Here is an 8,379-nt window from a genome sequence, read left to right as displayed (position 1 = left end):
CACACGTTCCCAGAAAGGCCATGGAATTTCTCTCCTTGGAGACTGCTAAAGCTCAACTGATAAAACCCTGAGAAACCTGCCCTAACTTCAAAGTTGGCCCTGCACTGAGTTGAGGGATGGACTAGATGAGCTCCAGAGCTCCCTTCCAACCTGCTGTGTCTCAAGACTTGTTTCTTCCTAAAATCTGTGCCAAGTAACACAAATGTGTTAAAAGAGGAGTCCCCCCGCCCAGTGTTACCCATAGCAGCGACCAAGCGCTCTCTCGGTGACCCTGCCACAGCAGGTCAGTGCTCAGCAGCAGCCTGCGGGATGGATGCTGCCAGCCTGGCACCGCTGGGCTCCTCCCGCAAACTGTCCCAGCCTTTACAGAGGTGAGGTGTCCTTGACGCTGCAAGGGTTTGCTGATAGCATTTCAAACATTTATATTTTGAGGCTCTTTCAGCCTCTACAGAGAAGTTTCCCAGGGTGGTTTTGACAGGCAGGAAGCATGCTCCCAGAAAGAGAAGTTGGTGGTGGTTGATCACACAAAAGGTAATGATGCTTGTGAGTCTTCTGCAGTTCCTATAATGTAATTTGTCAGCAACTTAGAGGACAACTTGGTGAAATTAGAGAAGCCATTAATTACACACACGAGTGATTTTACTCTGGAAAGTTTCTAGACACCTCAGCTACGCACTAGTGTAGGATTACACACTTTATTTGGCCAAAAGCAGCCTGTTACACACCAACCCTGCACCATGACTTCACAGTGACACCCTTTATTCCAGAAAAGAGTGGTGACAGGGAGGATCATGGATCCATGATCTAATAGTGATGATACACTCATATTTTGGAGAATATTTTCTGTTAAGTATCCTTGAAGGCAGTGTAAGCTCAAAGTCAGTTGTTTCACTAATCTCTAAATTATCCCTCATTTAATTGCAGGTTATGTATGTAACATCTTCTATACAGTATATAAATACTGAAGAAACTGAGGGTCTAGCATACATTATTGCAGCCATCTATGTCTAATGAGCAGGGCTCAGACTTCCCTGACAGGTGCTTTACAAACAGGAAAAAGTGGTCTCTCTCTCTCTCTCTCTCTCTCTCCAGTTTTTCTTTCCTTTGAGGGCACTGGTGTAATGAAGCACAGTTGCTGATGGGTACCATGATTTCAAATGCAACTGAGCGTAGTGCAATCCATCCTTAAAGTACAAACTGCAAAATCTTGCCTAAAACATCTCTGCAAACGGAGAAAACTCACTGGGAGTAATCAAGAGTATACACTTTCAGAGAATTCCTTGCACCCGCATTAGGTTTAGCTAGTACATTTTAGCTTATTTAGACCTAATTGTGACTTCTTTCTTTGCTCAATGTAAGCCAATAGGTTGAGGCAAGGATCCAGGCAGAGGCTTGGGTATAACCCTGTGGTTAATGGATCCATGTCTTTCTTTGAAAAGTATGGGTTGCCCACACACAAAGCCTTCCCCTGTGCTGTAGGGAGCTTGTGAGTTGCAGTGAACAGCAGAGGTGGCCAACACCAGGGATGTCTTTTTCTGTGTGTGAATTTCTTGTTAAACAGGAAGATGGGATTTTTATTCAAAACCCTGTGAATATTGTAATCCTTGATGAGAAAATTAATTATATTTACACTATCTTAGTGCTGCTGTTTTGAGAAGAGGCAACTTTGAGTTTAAATGATTTCTTTCCTTTGAGAGATGAAAAGGTGAGAAAAGAAGGCAAACTATATGGCAGAACAATTTTCACTCTTTTTTGTCAATGTCAATTCAGATACTGCTTTGTGTGCTTTTCTACCTTTAATAATAAACAGTTACATTGTTGCACATTTTAAAGACGTTTTCTAGCAGGAATAGGAAGGAAATTGAGTGGGAAAAAGAAAGAAGAGATTAGACTTTTTTTTCCTAATCTTTAATGATTTTTTTTTCTAGGATATTTACATGATAGATCCTTTTGAAGAATTACATTGCTTGTGAATATTTTATGAAAGCAGATCTTAGATGAAATCCTGTTGAAATATTAATTGGAAAGGTTTCAACCAGCTCTTACAAATAGCCTTTAGCTTTATAATTTTCATTACAGTCTGTTTTGTTATCTAATCAGCAAATGCAGTGAAGCAGACTCCATTTACATAGCAGGAATGCAAAGGGGGAATAATTCAGTGAGGGGATGCAAAACACAAATGCAGCCTCAAAACACATCTACAAAAGTAACTGGTGAAATTCATGGTAATGATTTATATTTTAAAAGGAAGGGTTTTAGCTCCTGTTACAAGTAACACTAACTTCCCCCTTAAAGGTCAGTTATCAATGTTTTTGGCAATACTCCCTTGCTGTTCACCAGCGCATCTATGGAAGCATGTTTCAGCAGGCTTAGGAATAGATGGTGCCTATGTTCCCTGCTTCCTGCCTTTGTTATGCTTAAAGCTAAATTGCTGCTGGACTCCTTCCAACCACGACATGCTGCAGTGCACTGGCAACACTTTAAGAATTTGGGTTAAAAGCCAGAAAATCTGGAAGCGATGACAGGCACCTGTTTAGAGGCAGCCAGATTTGACACCCAAACTCACTGGTACCACAACATTTTCAGGGAAAGACTGTCAGGCCTTAGCTGAGCAGTCAATCACAGTTTAGCAAAATCTTTCAACTGAGTGTATACTTGAGTGCCTTGCTGGGTAGCAAACGCTTCAACAAGTGCTTGGCATTTGTGATAAAATATTCACATTTCAGATAGATTCACATTCAGATAGATATAGATATATTCAGATAGAATATTCTTCCTTATTAGCTGTGTGATTAACAAACCAGGGATAGAATATGCTGTAACATGAATGATCCCTGAAGGAACTGAGAGGCTTGCAGGAAACCAGCAAGGGAAATGTGCATCAGCTCTAAGCTATGCATGACGTTTCCCTCTGAATTAAATAGCTGAAAGTGTGCTTGGAAGGCTTTTCCTTGGGGAATTTTATGAATAAAAATGAAGGTCCTAAGCAGCTTATCTTAAAAGTAAAATACTCTGACCTGGACAGGAAGAAATAATATTTACTTTTACTTCTTTGGATTTGACAATCTGGTACTTATTGACTGACATCACTGGGAATTTTATTCAGCTTTAAACTGCAGGAAAACAATTTTACAGTTAGCTCTAAATATACGTAGAATTTTGGTGTGGATGGGTAATAGTAATTTCCTACCTCTGTACAAAAACCTTTTGAAGTCAATCCTTCTCTCTATTATCATCTTAAAGCTTTTCCTCTGAGATCTTAAGCATTTGCTTGGAGGGGCAGGCCTGTAGTTCTTCAGAGAGAATAAGAATATTAATTCTGTAACTGAAGTGCATCCAAATTTGAAGCTGTGTTCTGGTATGCCATTAAAAAGAAAGTTAGGATGCAAGCACCAGCTATGCATTATGTTAGTAACCATTATTTCTGCACCATTGATTTCATTCTGATAATAGCTGTCACAGTTAAACCAACTCCTTACCTCATTCTTACACTGTCAGTGTAAAAATTCAGTCAGTAAAAATATAAAGTTTTAGTAGAAAGATGGTCAATATGAAGTGTCATATGAAGTGTGAGCATAGATCTTGCAGAGCAAAAGATGTTTTTTACAAAACAGACAACTGTTTAGAGACAGACAACTCTGTTCTAGAGACAAAAATATATACAGCTAAATACAATAAATCAAACTACATTCCATCAGTCTCTCTTTATAGTGTATGTTTTAGTAATTCTCCAAAATACGCAGCAACTGTAAAGTTAGTCCAGGAGGAAACTAAACACCCTCCACATAAGTTTACTGCTGCTTGTTACCCAATACTCTATCCTTGCAGAATGCTTTTTGGAAAGCACAAGACTTTGTAGCAATGGCTTATATTAATTTCTTCAGTGGTGGAATTTAAATCCCAAAGAAATGTTTTGGAAAACACTCAGTGCTTTTTGCTTCACGTAGCCACGACACCAAGAGAAGAAGAAATGTGAGCATCTGCTCGGTGCACTGCAGAATGGTATGATCAGTGCATGAATCTCACTGGAAAAGCAAAAACCACAGCAATGAAGAGGGGCAAGACGGAATGAAACCAGGCTCGAGGAGCTTGGGTATGTTGGCAAGATGTTGAGGTGGATGGTTTGCTAAAGCTGACGTGACTGGAAGTTCCAGAGTGGTCCCCAGATGGAGAGGATGAGGACCTCAGTCAGGCCTTACACCTAACAGTGACACCCCAACTGTGGGCTCCAGTGCAGGGCCAAGCATCGGCAGTGAAAATTCAACTGCACACACAGACACAGGCACACAGACACACAGACACGACACTCTCTGGATTCACAAGGGCATGCATGCTCTCCGGCTGGCAGCAGGACCCTCACTCGCTCCGCTCTGTGTCTGTCACCACCTGGGACACCTCCACCCCTGCCGTGGCTCCAGTGGCTGGCACCAAACCCCCTCCTGCCAGTCCCCCTGGTCGCTGGCACCTCGTCCTTGCAGCCCTCATGCACACAGGGGATAGAGGGTGAGATTACGGAGAGAGAGAGGTAGGAAAGGATTAAATCGGAAGGCAGGAGAGGCTGCGGGGTCGGGAGCAGGGCTCAGACAAGCACACTGGCAGCCCCCTTTTACACGTGACCAGCCCCTCAGTACCCCTTTCTGTCCAGTCCCCATTGCCTTCTTCCCCCATTCCCTTCCCATAAACATTCCTTAATAAATTTTGCAGTCCCACAGGACCATCTCAAATATCACAAATCCTCCTGTTCGTCCTGTTTTCCCCCTCTTATCCATTACAAACTCCAGGTTGTCCCTCTTCAAAGCTGTGCCAGAGTTTCTTAATGGCCCATCAGTCAGTGACTGGAGACCTTTGGTCTTTGGCATTATCTCCGCCATCCCTCATCTATTGGGTTTGTATCTCTGTTTAGCACTCCCTGCTTTATGTATTATCAAGCTTACATTGAAAAGGTCCTTACTTGGATGACCTTAATGAAGCAGATGCTCTCATCTTCTACATACCCTTATGCTACCCAAGGGGATTTGGTAAAGTTTGCTTTGTTTGACTCTTCTTCCTGCAGGTTGTTTTGCCCCAAATGGTCCTGCCTACCTCTGGGTCTACTATGCAACAGGAATGGGAGGCAGGGATAGTAGAGTCTGAATCCAGTTATTGACAAGCTTGGATTTATCTAGTAGGCAACGAGCACTCTTCATTGCATGTTACCTTTGCAGTACTGTATGTAAGGCCACTTGATTGGGGGTGGGGGGGGAGGGAAGTACTGGCAGAGATTAGTCTGCTGGCAGTTTTTCCGTGATGTGACATCTCCAGGAACCAAATGATCCAAAATTATTTACACCAGACATGCTATTCAAGTAATTGAGGCCAGAATGAAGACAGTCTAATGCTGCATCTCTCACAGCTGAAGCTTCAGGGGTTACAGCTGCAAGCATCCCTCCATTTCATCTCAAGAAGGGTGCAACCTTGGCTATTGGAAATTAATGTCAGCATCACACTGCTATTCTGTGACAACTGAATGTTTCCATTGTTCAGTCTAGAAATAGTCCTATAATTTTCCTGTGCAACACATTATAAAATTTAGTGTTAATGCATTTGTAGAAATTGTGAAAGTAGAGGTGGTGGACTCTAAATCATTGAACTTTTAATAGGAGTTCTGAGAGGGGGGAAAAGTGACTTGTTTTTACAAATGATGCAATTCCTGCTGTTAAAATAAGTCTATAAAAGGCAGCAGGCACAGTAATTATCACACATAGTCATGTGATGTTTACTTCTGAACCTGATAAGGGGGTATGCCAGCAAATTATACAGTGAGATTCCTAGACACCCGTGAAAGAGGAAAGGATACTGAAACTTTTGCTTAGAGTGCATCACAGTGAGCATATTGTCTGAAGACAGAGCAAAAAGACGTACCCAGCGCTCAATGATTTCCTGAGAAAGCTGACTGGTGGGTGAATGCTAGAATGAGGATCAGAAATTTTCATGGACTGTACTGCTGTGGGTGATGCACACAGTGGGTCTGTATAAAACTCAGCCTCTAGAAAACACCACCGTATTTCCTGTTCTTAAGGAGCATAAAATTAATGTCACAAGGGCTGCTAACTGGGATTTTCTCAGGCTGACTGGCTTGGCTTTCACAGTAATAACCTTGCAATTTATGTAAACAGGCAGAATTTTGCATCACACCAGAGCAAGAGGTATTTGACTACTGCTTGCCAGCAACTCTGAAGTACATATAGTCATATTTCTGGAACTTGTAAAAAAAAAAAATCTCTGAAATTAAACTATTTACAGATACCCAATACTGGAATGGAAAAGTATTTACATTCCTAAAGCATGCTTAGATTTCTATTATTCCTCTTATTATTTCAGGCTTCCAGAAGTTTCCTGCTGATAATTGCAGAAATTCCCTTGCCCCAGCATTGGGGCAGGCTGTGATTTTCAATAGCACTTGACATACAGCCACTTTTTCTCATTTTTGCTACAAATACACGCTCTGGGTTTTAAGTGCTTGTTAAACACAGCCACGGTAACGTTGTGAGGAAGCATCCCAGGACGACCTCTGCAAGCTTGAAACAAAGCGTTCAGTATACAATAGGCATCAGTCAAGATTTCCCAGAATAATGAGCACTGCACATGACACAAAGGATTTCTGTGGCTTGAATGCTGCCTTTTTACCAGGAAGTGAATTGGAAAAGGCTTGGCTTATTTATAAATAAAACGTAAATGTTTGGATGCTCATGTGATCAACAACATGAATTGCTCAAAGCAGATGATCGTAAAGATTAGTCCTAATTCTGCTTTCCCTGCCATCATGGAGCAGCACCTCTCATGTCAGCATTTATAACAATTTTGAAGTGATGGGAGAAGAAATCCAGGGTCAATATCATAGTCTGCCTTTTTATGCAGTGTCTTTTAAGATAAGAAGTTGCTTAATGGTAGTCTCCTGTCCTGGTTCTGTTATCCCATAAATAATGTTTGTAGTATGGCTTTGTTTTTTTGAAGTATCCCAACTTTTGCTGGCATTAACAGAATCAGCCAAGAGGAAAAGATCCATAAAAAGAGTGGGCCTGGTTCTTCTCTCCCTTCTCTCTGTTTTAGTGACTCTGGAGGTACTGATTTTGCTGGACTAAGTCCGGAGCTAGCCCTGACTCAGCCAAGCCCTCCAACGCTTAACTTCAAGTACACAGGAGGTCCCCTTCCTGTTCAACAAAGCTCTTCAGAACAAATTAAAAATTAAGCACATGATTTAGTCCCACTGGAGTCCTGGGGACTGAATCATGTGCCTGAAAGTTAACTGCATGCTTGAATATTTGGCTGAATAAGCACGGAGCAACTGAACAACAGATTTAAGCTGGCACAGGGAGAAGTCTCACATCGGCATCTGAGATTAAATTGGGAAGAGGCAGAGCATATTACTGCTGCTTTGGCTCTCCCCTCTCCTGTGTGCAGCCCTACGCTTTCCTCTCGCTTCCTCTCTCCTGCTGGCAGAAGTCTCCCCAGATCCTCCACAGCACATTTCCCCCACATCAGGGCTCAGTCTACACCCCATCCTTTCATTCCCCATACTGGGGTCCCACACAGTCTGTGTCACAGACCACAGTTGCCCCTAGGGGTCCCCAGGCTCTCCCATGCCCAGGGTTATGTGCATTCACATTCCTGTGGCAGGGGGTGTGTGTGAGGGGAGCAAGAAGTTATTAGGGTGTCAGACATTAAGGCCAAACCCTGGGAAGAATGAGCAGAGCACTGCTACACTGCAATGCATCATCAGGAGTCATGAACCAGTTGCTTGATCTACAGACAGTTGCAGGGGTGCTCAATGCTGTGAAACAGATGCCACATGGGAAAACATGTGTCTTCCATTTTCCCTGTTAGCATTCTTGATTTTCAGGAAAGTCGGGGTGTCCGAGGCCCTGCTGCCTGAGCCGTTCCCGGGAGGCTGGCAGGACCATGCTCCAGGCAGTGGGGCAGGCAGGCGGAAAGGGAGCGTGTCCAGCCTTCGCTCGCTCGGCCAAAAGACAGCAACACATGTGGGCAGACGTTTCACGTCGCCAGCCCCACAGACAGGGCACAGCTTTGTGCTTGGTGCCTCTGTGATTAAAGACTCCAGGCACTGTCTCCTCTCTCTGCCTCAAGTCTTTGCTCTGCCTAGGTTTTAGCTAGTTACCAGACAGAGCGGTAAGGAGCTACCTGTTTTAGCATCCTGGATTGACAGCCTCTGCTTCTCCAAAGACCTTCACTTTGCTGTAGCCCTGCTTTTTGCTGAAAGCTAGCCCGTATGCCACGGTTTACAGTGTGATTCCTAAAAAACCTTTCTGGGTTTGAGCCAAGTGTATTGCAGACTAAGCTGGTTTTACCCCAGCCAGCATGGGAAGCACTCATACTGATAGC

Source organism: Haliaeetus albicilla, chromosome Z, assembly GCF_947461875.1.
Source record: "Haliaeetus albicilla chromosome Z, bHalAlb1.1, whole genome shotgun sequence".
NCBI classification, from domain to species: domain Eukaryota; kingdom Metazoa; phylum Chordata; class Aves; order Accipitriformes; family Accipitridae; genus Haliaeetus; species Haliaeetus albicilla.
This window is presented reverse-complemented; position numbering follows the sequence as displayed.